This window comes from Triturus cristatus, chromosome 12 (assembly GCF_964204655.1).
Source record: "Triturus cristatus chromosome 12, aTriCri1.1, whole genome shotgun sequence".
NCBI classification, from domain to species: domain Eukaryota; kingdom Metazoa; phylum Chordata; class Amphibia; order Caudata; family Salamandridae; genus Triturus; species Triturus cristatus.
This window is the reverse complement of record NC_140595.1, coordinates 201912392-201932028: the sequence shown is the minus strand read 5'-3', so window position 1 is coordinate 201932028 and position 19637 is coordinate 201912392. Positions and strand designations below refer to the sequence as shown.

Genomic DNA, 19637 nt, shown 5'->3' with positions numbered 1-19637 from the left:
CCCACGGTACGGTTTACCACGTGTTGTATATTCAGATAACGGCCAGCCTTTCTCATCCGAATTAATGAAACATGTCTCACTTTTGTTGGGATATCAGTGGAAATTCCACTGTGTCCGACACCCCGAGGCAGCAGGTCTCGTGGAACGACATAATCAACTTTTAAAAATCAGACTGTCTAAAATATGTCAGGAGAAAGGTGTGGACTGGATAGTAGCTTTACCAGTTGCGCTATTTTACATGAGGATGGTAGCACACTCTCGAACAGGGCTATCCCCTTATGAGGTGATCTTTGGTAGACCACCGAATATGTGGGGGACGCCTATACCCCGTAAAATAACTGATGTTGATTGTAATATGCTGACAGATTACCTGGCTTCCTTGATGTCTGCACTACAATCTTGTCGTTCACAGGTAGTCGCAGCTTTTCCCGACAACACCGAGGTGAAACCTCATGATGTAATTCCCGGCGATTATGTTCTCGTCAGGAATTTTGATCGGAAAACCCAACTGGAGCCAAGGTGGAGGCGTCCTAAGTTGGTCCTGCTGACGACCAGAACAGCTGTGAAGATCGAAGGGAGAAAAGGCTGGGTGCATTCCAGCCATATAAAGAAATTTCATGGACTTCCTCCTGACACAAACAGTACTCCCCGTGTGTCTTCCCCCATTGACTCAAAGCTACCTTTGGCTGAGGCCAGTAGCACCGAACTTTACAAGCAGAAACTCAGGTCCAGATCTAAACTGTCGGACGATTTGATTGTTTAAGTCCTCTCCAAGGTGAAGCGGTTGAATCTGTCCCGACATGTATCCCTTAGGTCTGAATCATGTAGAGTCCAGAATCATAATGAAACGACATGCTTATTGTAAATTACTGCGTAACCACTGTATTGTGACTTTATTAATTTTGTTTTTCTTGAGTTTTTTAGTTACTGCAAGTATATTGTTGCATATGTATTATCCTGTTTCTAAACGTGCTTTCAATATAACTGATGAACATTCTTTTAGTGAATTCCCCCCACATGAGTTGTCCTATAGACTTGCGCTGCGCAATAACACATTCATTAGTATGTTACATCATTCCCATCAGACTAGTAATGCCACCAATTGTTGGGTGTGTGGCCGACTCCCTCCCTATCAGAATAACAAAGGAGTTCTGCCTTTCTTTCCACATCCGTTCACACACAATGGCTCCTGTGGAGCATGGTTTAGTTTATTAAATTCCATAGACCCAGACACAGCAGTTTATCAACAACATTGGATATGGGGAAATCTGAATCTAGTTTTATTCAAAGTCTGTCACCCTAATAAGGAGGGTCACCCCAGTAGAACAGGAACTGATTTAGAAAATGAAGTGTATAAATTAGGTAATTTTACGCCTAATCTTATGATTTTGAATGTCAAATCCGAAGTTGAACTAATTCTGCCCACTATGTCAGTATTTCCAGTTAAGGGTGAATTATGTGTGAGAAAAGTTGGTTCCATACACATGGGCCATAGCCAATGCGTTACTACAGTAGAATATAGTGATCAAGGTAAATCTTCATTTAGAGCTTCTCGCCATTCTTACTTTATATGTGGTCAGACTGCATATATGCGTTTGCCTCTAGATTGGGATGGTACCTGTTACATAGCATTCCTTCTGCCACCTGTTTTTCTAGCTCCCCCTGATTATTATCGAAATGTTCATTTAGTACACAATAGAGAGCGAAGAGATCTCCCAGTTGTCGATTATACTGAGACGGCATGGGACAAGTATGCAGATTTCAATAAAGGTATCTTTCCCTATATAGGTACAATATCAAATAGTAAGCTGATACGTAGACTCACCAAGACTCTTGAAGCTGTAGTAAATGAGACTATAGCCGCCCTAGGCAATCTGACAGAGGAACAATCAGTGATGAGAATTGTTGTTCTCCAGAATCGTCTTGTCCTTGACGTCATCCTGGCCGATAGGGGCGGAGCTTGCAGGGTCATCGGATCCAGCTGCTGCATATTCATACCAGAAAATTCGCCATCTGTATATAAAGCTATAACACGCCTTCATAAGATTGTAAGCCAGATACACGAAAATCCAGGCACTTGGACGTGGTCCGGGTGGTTTTGGAGTGTGATATCAGCCTGGGGATGGAGAGTTCTATCCTTCCTAGGTATTGGCCTTCTTATGCTCTTCAGTTGTTGTTTATGCCTGCAATGTGGACCAGCGATTTGTGGTCTGTGTGCCACATCATGCATTCCATATCACAGTTCTCGTTCAAAATGCCGGAAGAAGAAGGAAGAAGAAATGATGCTCCATGAGCAAATCGATGGAATGATGAAGATTGATATCTCTTGAAGGGCAAGTAGGGGACAAGGAGGGAATGTGGAAATGTGGATTTTCCTGATCAGTTATGTCCCCTATCTTGGACCCCAACGGTTCTATATGCATGTTACAAGTACATGTATGTTCCCTCTAGTTCCAGTTTCTAAGACGCAAACATATGTGTGTCTACCGTCGACATGTTCTCTGTCAGATCCGCCATCGATGGGTTGGATATTCGATTCCTAAGTATGAAAGGCCACCGACTTTATATGGCTAAGTTACTCCATTTTTACAGTTCAGGCAAGTAGGCCCGATTCTGTCCTCAAAGCCTTTCCCTGCTCTCTGTCTTTGACAGCTTCAGCTTGAGCCCGCATCTGTATCCATGAACTTTGCCCTACTCCCTGTGCAGCTAACGGTGCCTGCCTCGGCCAGTTTTCGCCTGCCTGCCAAGAAGCTGTATTTCACCTTCGAATTATCTATTTTGCTCTTCAGCCGATGCATTCCTGTCTAGTGATTTAGGTAAACATTTCCTTTAGCTCACAAGCAAAGGACTCAGCCTTTCCGTCCTCCTGCAAGTGATTCATAGCCCTGCTGCCATGGAAAGTTTTCTGCCCCTCGCATCTCATATAGACACTTAGGCGTTTGTGCACGCACACAGTCAGTATAGACTAGATTCTGTCCGAGAGTCCTTCCTTGTGGATAACATAGTTCTTTAAACATAGGATGTTAGATATGATTTGGGATTAGGTTGACTTGACCCCCCAGACTTCTCGTCTCCACATGTAGAGCTAAATGTCAAGTCCCCTTCACCCCCTAGTTGCACGTCAATCACACGTCATGCTGCTGCGCGCGCATCTATGCCAAGTATTATCTTATAGATCCACCTATGTCTGATAATCCTAACCAATCATGTTTCTTTTATTCCTTATTACGCCTAGTTTCGATTACGTACCTGTTTTGTCACTTTTCTTATCAAATGTTACGCCTTCTACATTCGTTTCATTGTAATGTACTTATTATAAAAATGCATGTCTGTCAATAAAGTATTGTACTTCACTTCCTGAACCCTCGTGGTGACGGAACCTGAAGGCCGCGACTCGAGTCGGCCATTTTTGATGGAATAAAGCCCATTTAGAAACTCTTATACCACGGATTCTGCCTCTTGTTATTCTGAGCTATTTTATTTTATTTCAAGATCCCGTATGAAATTCAGTCCGGTAAAGAAGATTTTTGTTTACCACACATTTCAGAGTGTCACCTTTACAGCCAACAGGCATCTTGCTCGCAGTGGCTGGTAGACATGGTGCCATATTTATAACCGAAAAACTCTGCCATTATTTTAAGTGGGAGAGCTTTAGAAGTGCAGAAAAATGTTCCAAGTTATGACCACTATTCTGTACTTTAAATTTCTCCCATGTAACAAAAAAATGGTTGAATGTTTGTGTTATACAGGTATCAGTGCCACCTATGGGGAAATGTATGTCCTGTGCCACAAGTACATATGACACAGGCCCTCAGCCACCCATACACAAATATCCCATAAATACGAACACACTTTCATACATCCCACAAGACCACACTCACTGATGCACATGGCTGCTCTGGCACAGTGCCCCAGTAGTCAAAGTATTTTGTTCAAACCATAGTATCTGGATCTATGGACATTAGGCTTAAAGTAAATGAAGCTGGATTTGTGGGTGTCTGGTAACAATGTGCAAGTTGCTTGACTTTCAGTAACTCATGATGATTTTCACTTATCAGAAGTGGCTCTCACTACAGAAAAGGTTGGAAACCCCTGCTTTACCATGACAAGGATTGTGATTATAACTTGAGGTCAGTAATCTCTCCCCTCAACTAATACTCCAGTTTCTTACAGTTGTGTTTTGGGTATCTGGAGTGGCAGGATGGGGGAAAACGTTTTGGGTGAAAGGGGCACTGCTACTTTTGGTGAGTGAGGGGGGACTGGGCCCGCTGCAGCCACAACTTACTTATGGGCAGGTGATTCTGGGCTGGAAGAGGTACTAGTGCCTGGGATGGAGTGCCTTGGGTGGGGGGGGGGGGCAGGAGTGGTGCCCAAATATATTTTTTTTTATCACGCCCCCTAGGAGCAGCGCATGCGGCATGGGCAGGGAGCATGAATTCAATTCTTCTTATAATGCTCCCCCTGGACCTAAACATTACATCCAGGGTCCACTGCAGTTTAACTTATCATATAAAAAAACAAGCATTTGCATAGCCAATAGGTTTCGCTTTTAGGACCTTGTAAGTATTTAATTTTGCAGCACAATATCCTTGGTGCTACAACATCAGCTGTTGCATGGCTAAACCTTGTACCTTATAAGTGTACCATTTCATCACCTAAATCACGTATTCTATTCAAGAGCAGGTCAATCCTGACTGCGGACTGAACACATGCAATGCACCTATACTGCAAAATTTCCAGGTATCGGAAATTCCAATACTTTTAGCTTCAAATCTATAAATATGTCAAGGCCCACAAGAAGGGGCCTCAAAGAACACTGCCAAGCCGCGCTCGAGCGCGAGGGGTCCGGCAGAAACTACAACTCCTGTGAGCCTTGGCAAATCCCTGACGGCGGTGACGTCAGGACGTACGCGCCATGGTGCTCAAAGAGGTTCCGGGGCACAGAGCGGGTGCCGCTTACTCAATCACGAGAGCTGCGCTGGACATCGCGGAGGCTGGTAAGGGTGCTCTGAGCACCAAGCGATTTTCCCTACGGAGGTGCGCAGCCTTTATTATGGTGGCGTGGCGAGGGGGCAGTCCTTTCTCGCCCATTTAGAGCAGAGACCCGGACTGGGTGTCTCCGTGTCATGTTCCTTGTGGGAGCCTAAGGCTTTAGGCTTGAGAATTGCCTCGTTTTCTACATACTGATTTACCCTTCGAGATCAGTAGTGTCAGATTACGGGAGATCTAGTGTAAATAAATCCCAGGGTGCATTCTTCCTTCGTTGGCGAACTCGTAGGCAGTAGTTCATGCGAGGAAGAAGGGCACCTGTAATAACCTTGGTGACATTGCGCAGTTGACAACCACGCGGGAGGTGGTATTGTGAAAAAACACTGAGCTGCTACGAATTTGAGTGTCAATCGATATCATGTGAAAGTATTTGACATTTACCATTTACGTGCCTGAACTGTCCTATACTTGTGGTAGTGGAAGCTGATGTTTCTGAAGGGGGCACAAAGCACTGTGATGAAATCTAGCCACTGTCTCATGAATCAATGCAGATGTGAGTCCAAATTGCAAGTGCATAGTACCTAATTGTGGAATGTTAAAGACCTACGGAATTATTGTTTTCTCTTCTCATATTGTGCTACAGGGGTTCCGAGAGTGAGCAGGAGGTCGGCTCTTCCGCTCCCCTGTCTTTTCAATGTGCTTATACTCTTGGGTAGGTGTCCTCCTGGCGATAGGTTGCTGTGCGACCAGAGAGGGGTAAGGGTGTTAATGCTAATGCTGCATCTTCTTTACCTTTAGATCACTGAGAGTACTTCTTAAGTGTTGTGGGTCCACTGTCCGAAGCTGTGTATTTTCTTCCTTTACAGGTACTGTTCCTTTCACTAGAGAAGGGTGGAGCAGGGTGGAGTAGATAGGAAGACAGGCAGGGAGTTACTGATTGCTGTCTGGTTCTGTCTCCACAGGTCTCCCTCCCTGCTGTCCCCATCCTTTCCTTCCCCCGCTGGACCACTCCATGGAGCCTGTAATTAGAAATCAGACCATGGGGGTATCGAGAGGTGGACCCCTATAGAGCAACGTACGATCCTGAGGATTCCGGCCACAACAAAATATACCACAGAGTCCTGTGCAACTTTAGCTAATATTCTATGTAGGCAACCTGCGGACTTGGCATTTTCTTTAACTGCAGACCAGAAAGCAAGCACAGGGCAGAAAACATTTTGAAGACACCCTGCACCCCCAGTCTCCCCTCTTGTAGCATGCATACAGAAACCGGGTGTTTACATGTTTTTTAATAATGGATAACCTGAGTAAAGTTCAAATAGGCTTCTTACGAAAATGGCTAATTACTGTCTGAAATATGCCAATGTGAAAACATATGCTGCGCTCTAGATCTCAGCAGTCTGCTTCTGTCTTCATCAGATGCCGATCCCAGCAACGTCATACCAGCTCAATTCTTTGGACTTGAGCCTGCTAGCAAACTCGCTCAGCAGTCTGACACTCGCTGTGAGTTTCACTTGGAACAATGATGGGGTGAGGGTACTCAAGTCAACCACCACTACTTGAATACATCATGACGAAGAGCGGAATGGAAAGTGAATCCAGCGGTCAAAAATTACTACAGAAAGTGAAGCATGTAAGATGTGTTTTGGAAAGAGGGGACTCGTTTTTTTTAGAATCCTGGAAGCAAAAAATAAAACAAATGGAGAAAGAAATTGGGGAAGTTTCATTAAGTGTATTGGCTATCTTCCCTGGACAGTTCCGGTGGTACAAATGAACAACAAATGTTCAAATCTTCTCATTGGACTTGCATGTTGGGAATCATTTCTAGCACTAATTATCAGAGAGCACAAACTACTTGCAGAACGAGCACACCAGCCTCGTGTACGCTTGATGTGTGACCACCCCTCGTTTACGTCATACATGGCAAGTACGGATTCCTATCACCCCAAAGAAGGCACTGGAAGTTAGTGCATTAAGACTTCAGTAGTTTGAATGTACAATTCAGTACACAGTGGTCTCCCACAGAACGTACTTTTGTATTAATACTGCAATTTCTCGTTTAAGTACTTACTGGACCTGCAGGGTGGTTAATGACTATTTTAGTTTCAGAGGAGTTCAGCAAAAGTGCAGTTTCACTGCTAACATCCCAGAAATAGCCAGTAATGTCTCCCAATTTCTATCAACCACTGCTATTGCCCTACACCTGAGAAATATTCCTGTTTCCTCTCTTCACTAGTCCCCGTCAAATGAACTTTAAATCTGCATAACTTGTTGGTGTTTTCAATGGTGAAGCAACGATCAGGTCTCGCAAGAGTCCCTCCCTCTGCTTTGGACCGAAAATCAGCAGTAGGCAATTACTGTGTGTTTTATCTTATGGTATCTGATCTTTAACGAGCGACAAAAGCTTCTGGTTAATCGCTGAAATGGTGTCGATCTAGTTCCCCCACACTGATGTAAGAATTCTGGGAGGATTCCAGGCCCGCATCACAACAAGCATCACCTGTGATAACATCAAGCAAGGCTGCAACCCTGTCTCTGAAAGTGCAACTTTCCCAGCAACTGCTGGGCTTTATCGAGACCCACGTCTTCCCACTGCAAGATGGGGGAGGGAACACTGTAGACCGGAGAGGCCTATGTGCTCAAGTGCAGAGTGCTTTTAAAAGACACAAAACTACAGCCAGCGACAGACAGTGCAGATACCTTCAAAAGTCAAATACCGCCACGCACCATCTTACAGAGAACAGCTAGTGCAACAGACCGCAAGGTGCCCAGGCAAAGACCACTAATGAAGCTGTGGTACATGTGACGTATCAAACCACTGAGGCTATACAAAAACAAGATCTACATGCACACGCTGTCACATTCAAGGGCCAGGGAATCTGTATCTAACAATTACTGTGGTTCAAAACACCTTGGTTAAGAAGATGCATTTTATATTGTGTGACTGACAGTGCCACATCTCACAAAGAGCCTCAACCAACGTGAACACCGCTGCTCTAACACGTGACACCTGTAGGTAAGATGACCGGGTTTTATTTTCCATCCATCTGTTCTTCCTCTTTTAATCAAGTTCGAGATGTTGCGAAAAGTAATTTGCATTTACAAATAAAAAATCCTTTGACGCTAAACTGGCAAAAATTAAAAACAAGTTGCTGTTATTTCACGCAATAATTGGTTGTTATGGTTTTTAAGTTAGCAGTTTCCAAAAGGCTGTCAGGGGAGCTTAACTTCGCAAACAAATTGCCTACTGAAAATCAAACTGTGGCCCGGGAGCCGTACAAAGAGAAACTACGAGTGTAGCAGGTAAACAAATGATCCAAGCTTGTCCACAATATGTTTGTGAAGGGTGTGCAACATACTTCCAACTACTAAAATAAAAAAAATAAAAAAGGAGTAGTAAAAAAACAAAAACGAGGACAAGTGTGGAAATACACTAGGTGCAAATTCATTTTTCACAAAACAAAACTGTAAATATGGGTAAATACCAGTAAGATGAGACAAACATTGGCCGCGCGGCGTGAAAGAGACGCAGCCGCGCGGTGTAAGTGAAAGCGATCGCGGTGTGTGAGTGTATGCGTGCGCGCGCAGTCTTCTTTTTCAAAGCACATACTTGTGCTTGTGGCGCGCCACTGCGCACTCCCGCAAGCCGTATGCCGCTACAAGCACGAGTATGTGCTTGTAAAAAGAGCTGCACGACGGCTAAAGGGCTCCTATGCAGTGCATGCGCACTGCATAAGCTAGACCTAAAAATGAAAACCTTAGACGTTTACTGAAAAAAGCACTACCATTTCAAAACAAAAAAAAAAAACACTGAAATTTGCCCGTTTTAAGTAACCAACATAATTATAGCTTTTTTGGTTTTAAAACTGGTGTGTGTGAATATATATATTACACAAACACACAGCGGAAGAAGTATGGATCGGGTCCACAAATACAAAATGGTTCAGTTGATCTGTGGCTAAAGGTGGTTCCTTGATGCTCTGTGTATGTATGCAACATGGTGGCTCTGAGGGTTTGTGTATCTGATGGCAAAGCTGCACATCCCGCTGTGAAAAACATATTTCGTATCTAACGCTCTGCGACCTTCTCTCCCCACATCCTGCTTCAGGTACAGGCTGCTCGCTTGGCTCATTTACATACTCAAATTTTACATATGGGGAGCCACGGGATCCAGAAGAGTCTATCCAAGTGCAATTTAATATGCTGTTGTACATTCAAAAACATGGGCAGGAGCATTAGAAGCAACCTATAGATAAATGATGACATTTGGCAGAGGATCAGCAAAATAGCATAGTCAGTAAGCGGTGGCCTAGAACATTAGACGTTTATTATCAGGAGAAAAGGAATGGAGAACTCTCTTTGAGCTCCTAAGAGCTAAGGAATTAAAGGCTGTCCTGTTGATATGCAGTGCAAACATTAGGCCAGAGTCGGTCACAGTTCTGGGATTTGAATGTAACTGGCGAGAGCAGGGTTAGGACCTAGGTCCATGGGCATATAAAAGAAGACCAGACAGCGAGGGTATGCCAAAAAGATTAGTATTTAAGTCAAGTGTGTGAAATTCTGATCACCCAACATCCAAGACATAATGTTCAAGGTCGAAGACAAGTCTTCATGTTTACTTTGTGCACTGGACAAGCACGTCCCAAGCTCCTGCAGTACAAACCCTTTATGTGCCAGTTTACAAGACCACAGTACAGTTGTAGGAAACAGGACTGCCTTTCACCATATCCATACATATCCGTTTTTCAAAACTGTACATTTGAGTATTTAATGCAAACCCTTTTCTGTTGCGGTGAGCACTCAAAGGAAATGCATTATTGGAAGTTGTTCCAACACAAAAATGTTGACAAACATGCAAAATGTAACAATTTGTGGCTATTTATAAATGCATCCAGAATGTTCCTTGATTTATCCAAATGCTGAGAACACTATGTAAGTAAGACTGGTGATAGTTTGTTTTCCAAATGATAATTTTCCGAAACAAATTGATTTTTGAAAAATGTTTTGTTATGCAATTTTTGAGGTCAATCAAATTTAAATGTCATTTCTGTAAGGCATCAACTAATACAATAGGTTTGATGCATTCTAATATTTAAAAAAAAGATTAATAATGGTGAATCAATGTAAACCTGTTATGTGCCATACCACTGGCAACATGAAAATTAGGGGCTCCATTCTTAAAGTAAAATCAAAGTTGGGCACCAGCAGGTCAATGACCTTGTACGTTAGTGCAGGTTATCTAGCAAATATTTGTGAATTCACGTATAGCATGTAGTAAGAAAACCCCAAAATTGCAGAGGAAAAATCTACTTTTGGTAACATTACTTCTCCAAAGATGATATCTTTCATAGTTGCACATGAAATTCAGTATTTTTCCAACAATGGTGTGCAAATCCTGATACAGGCATAATAGAGCTAAAAAATCTGGAGCTGGTTGACGGAACCACAGTTTAAGCCAAATATTCCACATATCAGCCTCCACTCTATCCACAAGCATGTGCCCCCTCTTCACAAACATAGCCCCTTCACACACACCGCTCCCAGGTTTCTTAGGCCCATATGGGAATACGTAGTCCAGTCCCATTTCTTTCTTTGTATTCTGGGATTTGTTTCCTGATTTTTTGATAGGATGTTTTAAGAAATGTGCGGTACCTAGGCTTTTGATTTACCCACTAGAGTATTTTGGCATTTTCAACAGCAGATTGTGAGCACTATTTTTTATAGCACCCAGTCAAACCACAGCCTCCCCCTCCCCCATAAAGTACACAATAAATCTTATAAAGTTCTGACCAATATAACCGATGTAACGTGGGCTCAAAAATGCCATTTCCCTCTAAACTTTTTAATAGACCTTTACAAGGCCAATAAATCCCTACGCCCCAGTAAATAAGTATTTTAAGCCAACAAATTGTAAAGAACAAAGTGGATATAAAACGTATAGTTCAAGTCCTTTATTCTTTCGCCAACACAGCTCCAGACGTGGAGCGCAAGTACAGCAGCCGCTCCGGGTCATCAGCTGTCAACTGTCATCTGCCACTGACAGTTCGCAGGTCACAGCTGGTGAGGTGACAGCGGTACGGTGTCCTCGCAGGGACACGCAATTGAAAATAACACTACGGTGTCCACCGGGGACAATGGACATACATAACACATCTTCCCCCCTTAACAACAGTTTGGAACAAATAACATATCACAACTAACAAAACACCTAGTCACAAATATAATCGCTAAGTTTCACGGGAGGTACAATCCTTCTACCACACCTGCTGGTATTGAAGGGTTGTGACTCATTGTACCTGGGAGTAGGTGGCAAAACCCTGACTACTCTACTTGAGTCTGCGCCAGTGGTGGCAGCACGAACTACAACACTAGGTGTGTGTGCCACCGGGTTGAGTGCCTCAGTGTGAGATGACGGCGGGTCATGCAAGGTTTCATTGTCGGGAGGAATCAGACAGGGTACTGTGGTGTTTATTGCCACTGTGCATGTTGGTGGGAACTTCTTTGGTGGGCTTGCATACAGAGAGGGCAGAGAGGTGCCACACCTTACCATCACTCAAAAGAGCTGAGTTACAATATACCTTGTCAACAATCAGGGGCGGGGAGAACCTGTTCTGCCCCTTCACAATGTGGCCGCTTCTCTTCACCTTAACAGTATCCCCGATAGAGAGTTGCACTTCTTTACAACCATGTTTTTGGTCGTACCTATTATTTGTTTTTTCTTCTGCCCAAGCTCAACTTTCCTTCTTACTTGGTCACAAGACCAGTGCACTCTTTTTGCAGCTACAGTCCACCCCACATTGTCTCGTGAGAGTGGTGTCCTGCCCCGCATGAGTACGAATGGGCTGTGACCAGTAGAGTCACAGGGCGTAATCCTGTAGGCCCATAACGTTTTAAGGATCTCTTTTTTCCAGCATAATCTGTTGTTGTTGGACAACTGAATTATGCCCTTAAGTACTCTATTAAAGCGTTCCACAGCGCCGTTACCGGATGGGTGGTACACCGATGTGGTTTTGTGCTGGATTTGATTTCTAGAAGTATAGGCCCTGAATAGGTCTGACAAGAACTGTGGTCTGTTGTCACTGGTTATTTGTTTGGGGAGCCCCTCACGTGTGAACACAGAATCTAGAAATTCAACCACAGTCTTAGAATCTGGCCGGACTGTAAATTTGAGTTCTGGCCATTTGGTAAAATGGTCTATATCTACAATTATATACCACTGCTCATCTTTTTCCACTATGGGGCCCATAAAATCTATCCCCACTCTTTCCCATGGCATAGCTGGGCAAACTATGGGGTGCAGAGGCGGTCTAAGAGTGACTTGGGTCTTGTCGGATTGCTGACACACGTTGCAGTTCCTGACCACCCTTTCAACATCTACGCTGACACCAGGCCACCAGTAACTTTCTTTGACCCTTCTTTTGCTCTTGACTATGCTTAAGTGCCCTTCATGACATATTTCAAGGATGCGTTTCCTTAACGTAACTGGGGGTACTACTCTACTGCCCCTCAATAGTAAATCATTCTCGTGTGATAGTTCCTCTTTCACCTCATAGTAATGACTCATTGTTTCAGAGAGTTTATTCTTATGTGTCCACTCTCCTTCTAACATCTTGAGTACTTGACCGATGTCTTTGTCCTTTTCTTGTTCTGCAAGCCATTCTTCCTTTGAGATTCCCTGTAGGTTGTCATCTAAGCTGGCTATACAGTACTCCTCCATTTCTGTTGTGCTGCCGTGGTTTTCCTCCCCAACAGGCAATCTGCTAAGGTAGTCTGCAACGACGTTTTTCACTCCGGGTACATATTCTATATTATAATTAAAGTAAAAAAGGCGTACAGATAAGCGTGCCAGTCTTGGTGATGCTGTATACAGGCCTTTAGTCGTGAACACCTTGGTGAGTGGCTTATGGTCCGTGCACAGTGTAACTTTGTTTCCCCACACATAATTACGATAGTGTTCCAAGGCCCACACACATGCCAAAGCTTCACGTTCGATAACGGAGAATTTTTCCTCCGTTGGTGTCAATGATCGTGATGCAAACGCTATGGTGTACTGTATTCCTCTGTCGTCTTTTTGAGTCAATACGGCTCCAAGTCCCTTCGAACTTGCATCAGTTGTGATGGTGTTATGGAGCGAAGGGTCAAAACCTTGTAGAGGTATAGCATTGCATAGATCATTTGTAACTGAGTTGAACGCAGTTTGACACGTGTCACTCCAATTGAATTCACTCTTTATCTTCAGTAGTTGTCGAAGATCATACGTTTTCTCAGAAAAGTTCTTTATGAACTTTGCATAAAATTCAACAAGGCCTAAGAAAGACCTCAACTCCTCCTTGTTTTTTGGTACGGGAGAGTTCTTGATTGCATCCATTAAGTCCTTCTTTGGGTAGATTCCTTTACCATTAATCTCGTGCCCCAGATAGTTCACTGATTCACAAGCGAACTTGCATTTACTGTACTCTGCCGTGGTTCCTTTAGTTTCCAAGATTCCTAGCACTTGCTCAACTTTGTTATTGTGCTCCTCCTTTGTTTTACCCATGACTAGGATATCATCCTGAAACATCAGAATACCTGTGACTCTTTTAAAAATGTCGTTCATTAGTCTTTGGAACATCGCTGCTGCGGATGCCAACCCAAATGGTACTCTTGTGAATTGGAAACACCCAAAGGGTGTAATGAACGCCGTGAGTCTTTTGCTATCACGATGCAGTGGTACCTGGTGGTACGCCGATTTTAAATCGATAGTTGAAAACCACCTGACTCCTTTTGTGTTAGCTAACATTTCACTTATTTTGGGTAATGGAAATTGTTCAACTATAATATTTTTGTTCAGGTCACGTAAGTCCACACATAGCCTCAATTTTCCGTTTGGGCGTTTGGCTACGACCAATGGTGCAACCCATTCGCTGGCTTCTACCTGTTCAATTATGCCTTCTTTAAGGAGTTTCTCAATTTGTTTTTTTACCTCATCTTTTATTGCAAAAGGTAGATTGCGGGTCTTGTGTACCACTGGTGTTGCGTCAGGTTTGACTATGATTTTATGTTGGTACCCCTCAAGTGCTCCAATTTTGTCTTTGAAAACATTTGGAAACCTGAGTAAGATGGATTTGTTGTAGTCATTTGTGTCTTGTACCACTAGAACAGGCTCAGACTTGCTAGGGTCCAAGATGATGCTCAAGTTACCTTGGTCCATCCATCCCAGCACCGATGGACCAACCACATAGAGTTTTCCTTCAGACTCCCTTCCTTTATAAGCAAAATTTAGTTTTCTGTATCCACAAACGTCGATCGGTTCTCCAGTGAATGACTTTATCAGTATGTCTGCTTTTTCAAGACGGCTACCAATACATGGTGTGAATTTTTCTTCCCATACCTTTTTGTTCACAATTGTATATGGTGAGCCTGAATCGGCTACAATGCTGATATCGACGCCTCCAATGGCCATATTGCAAATGGGCTTCTTCTTTTTAGTCACGCCACCTGTGCTGACCTCGTTTATTTGTTCTTCTTCGATGCTGAGGACACACATGTTGATGTCGTCTTCTTCTGATGCATCATTTTCATAACCTTCTGTTTCATTGATGTTTTTCACGGTGCGTGCTTTGCGTCTGCGACATGCTTTTTGGAAATGTCCAATGACCCCACAGTATGTACACTTTACTCCTCGCGCAGGACACTTCCTGTCGTCTGCCCAATGCGAATTATCTCCACATCTGTAGCAACTCCTTGCTCCGTTAACCACAGGTTTATTGTTCATGTTTTTTGCAGACTTGTTCCACGCATATTTTGAACTTTGTTTTACATGAGTCACCTTGCTCACGGTACCACTCTCTTTCTTTTCGTTGCTCTCTGCTATGACGGCCTTTGCACATCGACCTGTCAACTCTGATTTCCTTGCAACGTCAATTATGTTTTGGAGTGGATACTCCCCTTTAGCCCAGAGACTGTTTTGGATGTCCGCATTTGACCCTTGCATCACAATTTGGTCTCTTATAAACTCGTCGTGCAAATTTCCAAAGCGACAGTTTAATGCCAATTCTTTTAATGCTGACACATAGTCGTCGACTGAATCTTCCTTTCCTTGCTTCCTGTGGAAGAATTTTTATCTATCCACACCAACGCAAACATTAGGTTTATAGTACGCATTTAAGTCATCTATTGCATTAGTGTAAACATCATCTTCTCCCTCCCCTCTTGCCTTCATGTTAATGCTGTTGTACACTTTTATTCCTCCTGCACCAAGGCAATGTAATAGGAGTTTGTATTTTTTCTTAGGAGTAAATTCATCATCATCATCAAACTGCGAGATGTAGTTGTTAAAATACTCCCTCCATTCTTCCCATTTTAGTATTGGGTCGCCCTTACCTGGTAGAAATGATTATGGAGGGGAGAGATTCCACAAGTAGCCTGATGCCATAATGGTTTTAATTTATTTGTTTATGTATTTCCCTTTAAAGGGTACTTTAATTAGTGAAATTGTTTCTTTTGAAAATGGTGCTTTTTTCCAGAATGTATTACTTTATTTGTTTTACTTTCAGACTATCCAGCGCTACACTCGCATTGCACGCGTGGGTTCGTATCCCATCCTCGTCGCCACTTTGTAAAGAACAAAGTGGATATAAAACGTATAGTTCAAGTCCTTTATTCTTTCGCCAACACAGCTCCAGACGTGGAGCGCAAGTACAGCAGCCGCTCCGGGTCACCAGCTGTCAACTGTCATCTGCCACTGACAGTTCGCAGGTCACAGCTGGTGAGGTGACAGCGGTACGGTGTCCTCGCAGGGACACGCAATTGCAAATAACACTACGGTGTCCACCGGGGGACAATGGACATACATAACACAAATGAGTCCAAAGTGTTTGCCAATCTGTCAAACCATTTGCCAATATCTGTCAGACCATTTGCCACCCAACTCACCCTATCCACGTTACCAGTTCAGCTTGAATATATAACTTTTCTTCGCATGCGTTTACTTCGCATGCCGTTACTACGCGGTCGTTAGTACGACCGCGTTGTTACTTAGCATACCTTTACTTCGCAATTCGGAACTACGAATTGCAGTAAGGGGGTGCTGGATGTTGGAATAGTATAATTTACTATTCCAACTCCAGTCTATGCGGACACTAGGGAAGGTGTTGGATTTTAAATCCAACACCTTCCCCCCCTTGACTGCAATTCGTAGTTCCGAATTGCGAAGTAAAGGTATGCTAACTAACAACGCGGTCGTACTAACGACCGCGTAGTAACGGCATGCGAAGTAACGCATGCTAAGTAAACGCCGCTTCCCGTTCAGCTTACCCCAAACTAGCAACCGCCATCATACTTATAATAAACTTCCCTCTTCTATACACACGCCCAAAGTCCTCTTCAAAACTGTCTTCCCTGTCTGAGAACGAAAACCTCAGTTTCCTCTATGCCATCTGCTCTTACAAAATACTCCTCATTGGAGGAAATAAGGATTTTGTCTGAGACACGTGCACTAGAAATGACGGCAAGTATCAACCTACTTCCTAAAAACAAAGCACAAAAGTCACTAGAGGAATCACGATGTTAGCTGACATGCGTGCGAGTTCTATGGTAATTCATGTTTATTGAGACACTGTGATAAATGTAGCAGCTATAGTAGTCATGATGTATGCAGTATAGTTGTCATCTCACTTGTACAATGTGTCACACAAGTTAGTCAAAATCAGTTAGCAGTCTGGGCTTCGGGAAGTTAGGGAACATCTATTCAAGTAAATCAGTTTTGAGCTCCACGCTTAGTCAGGCACATGCTGAACAGGACTCATGTAAATCAGACGTTCTGGGTGTAAAAGTATGTAAAACGGATCCACAATTACACATTTGGCTGCAGGTTTTTGTTCAGATTAGAGAAGGTAATACTCGTGCTTGTGGAAAGATACTTGCTAGCATTTACTTGTTCCTATTTATCTGTTGGAGAGGATTTAATTCGGACAACAAAACTGCATGGGCGAAAACCACAACAAATGCATGACACAAAACAACAAGACAAACCATATCATAACAGACTGAATCACTAACGCGTTGCATCCTACCCTGTGGGAGCCAGGTATCTGCAAAGTGCTTGTGCGCCTCATCGGGGTCAGTAAGAGCTATATAAATGCTATACTATATACATTTCGCCCAGGTCTATTGTATATTCGAAATAAGCTCCTCCTCTGCACCTGTTAGCTGCTCCTACGTACCTCGCATGTGCCCCTCTACAGCCTACCCTCAGCTAGGGTGATCACAATTTTAAAGCCAAAAACCGGGACATTTCACAAAAATAGAAGGACTACAATTTTACTTTAAGCGAACGTACAGAACGATAGCGCTCCTCGGCAGAGAATTACATAACAGGCAGTAAGAACATACATAAATTGCAATTTTTAAACCCAGTAGTAGTGTTCATGAAATAACTGCTCACTATCACGGTTTTGCAAAAACATATTAAAGCACCTCCAGCCGTTTTCAGTCGACCCTCTTTAAAAACCAGGACATGAGTTACATTTCTTGAAATCTGTCGGGACCGCTGGTGAAAAACCGGGATCGTCCTGGCAAATCCGGGCGCCTGGTCACCCTACCCTCAGCAGCTTCCGTAATGAAAGATGCATTTATATACAAGTGACCCACACGGCTCCTTCTACAGTACACCATGATGTCTCAATAACTTCCACAGTTCAATGAACACAACCACCAGTCTGCCTTCACGGACTCACTCAGCTCACTATACTGAATCATTCAGGTTCCTTTAGCACCCACAGGTCGATAGTACCAGCCCCCCTGGACTCCTTACCCAGTTACACACCCTTACCTCGCGCTTGTTCACAACCGGCTTCCAGCTCGCGGCACACGGGTTGACAGAAAGAATTCTACGCAGCCTCGGACACGCCCTCCAGAAGTTGAAAGGGTAACAGGCAAGTTTCCGGCTTTGCCATTGGAGCATTGAGCTGCCTTTCAAATTCATTGTGATAGGTCCCTTCGGCTGATGCAACTGCGGGAAAAGAACGACTACATGTGACAAAAGACACCCCTGCCTGAATTCGCGCTTTCCCCCATTGGCTGTTGATAAATGGAAGACGCCCATTGCTACCGTGCTCGCGTTCTCTGTCATGTGTGTATTGACGGTTTCAGTTTCTTTATATTGTTGCTTAGCTCCACGCACACCCGTGGTCGTTGGTCTTGCTATGACTGTGCTACATTTTAGTGTTGGATCTAAAAAGGGAGCCAATGACGAGAACAGATATGAAATAAATGTAAAACGAAGGAGGACTAGTAGAAACGAAGACCAAGAAAAATTGCTGGCGTGGAAAGAATTATACTCGAAACAAGCATTTGCAATGCAATAGGTCTCGCATTTGTTGAAAATTAAAGCGTTTAAAATAACAATGTTTTTTACTTTAGTTTTTTATTTGCAGTGAAGTTATATTTGCATAGCACTATTGCCAATGGTATAAAAAAAGCAAAAATAAAAAACATTGTCATTTTCAACACCAGCAGCTCTAACTTCAACAAATGCGAGACCAATTGCATTGGAAATGCAATCGATCTCGCATTTGTTGGAGTTGGAGTTATTGCCATTATAAATGACAATGTGTTTTTACCTAGCCACGTTGCAGGGTGCAGTACCATATGTGGTCATTGTCCACATATAGTACTGCACCCTGCAAAGTTGGAGTTATTGGTAATTATAAATGCCAATGTTTTTTATATGGTACTGCACCCTTAAGAAGATATGGTAAATCCACCTACCCATAATGCATTGCATGCAAGACAAGTACACTCCTTCATTAAAAAAATAACTTAATACGGTTCAAAGAAATGGACAATAAAAGTAATTTACAAACAAATATCTTTCAATTTCATGTCCAATTTATACCATAACATTGCTCATTTTAATTTTATTTATTTTAAAAGTTTTATATAGCGCTAGCTTGACCCGTAGGTATCAGAGCGCTTTACATACATACTGACGGAAATTGCATTACATAGTAGGCAGGCAGTAAGGAAGCAAAACCAGGGATAAAAAAAATACAGCATGGAAGAAGAGGTGGTTAACACAGTCCGGTCGCCAACTATCCTTGAATGTCAAGAGAGAGGAGTAAACTCGGATATTAAAGTCTAGGTTAGTTGACGTTGGTCAGGAAAGTATTCGTTAAGGAGATGGATTTTCAGGTCCCTTTTGAAACAGGAGAAGGAGGGGTTGCATCTGAGGACTCTAGGGAGAGCATTCCACATCCTGGGAGCGTTGCCAGAGAACGATTGGTATTGTGTGGTTTTCTTTTTCAGTTTCGGAGGAATAAGAAGAAGTGAGTTGCAGCTTCTCAGCGATCTGGATTGACCTGCTCTTACCAGTTTGTTGTTCAGGTAGTTAGGGGCCGGAGAGTGAAGGGTTTTGTGTGTGATGCAGGCCAGTTTGTAAATACACCTCCCCTCCATGGGAAGCCAGTTGAGGGAGTTAAGAGCTGGAGTGATGTGATCAAATCTTTTTACTCCAGATACGAGTCGAGCGGCCATGTTCAACAATGCCTTTAGAGGGGCTAGGTGAGCTTTTTGAGTCCCTGTTAGGATGGCGTTCCCATAGTCGATTTTAGAGAGAACTAGGGATTGGACTACTGTCTTGAGGTCATCATGGGGAACAAACGGTTTCA

At 43.3% G+C, this 19637-nt stretch overlaps 1 protein-coding gene across 1 annotated transcript in view; it reads right to left on the bottom strand.

Annotated features, from left to right (window-relative positions):
* The window catches only part of AARS1 (alanyl-tRNA synthetase 1), a 294909-nt gene extending 276994 nt beyond the window's left edge, over nucleotides 1–17915 (bottom strand). Inside the window, exon 1 of the mRNA XM_085638756.1 lies at nucleotides 17801–17915. The gene's annotated coding sequence lies outside the window, so the exon portion shown is untranslated. The remainder of the gene's footprint in view (nucleotides 1–17800) is intronic.
* Between the last annotated feature and the right edge of the window lie 1722 nt (nucleotides 17916–19637).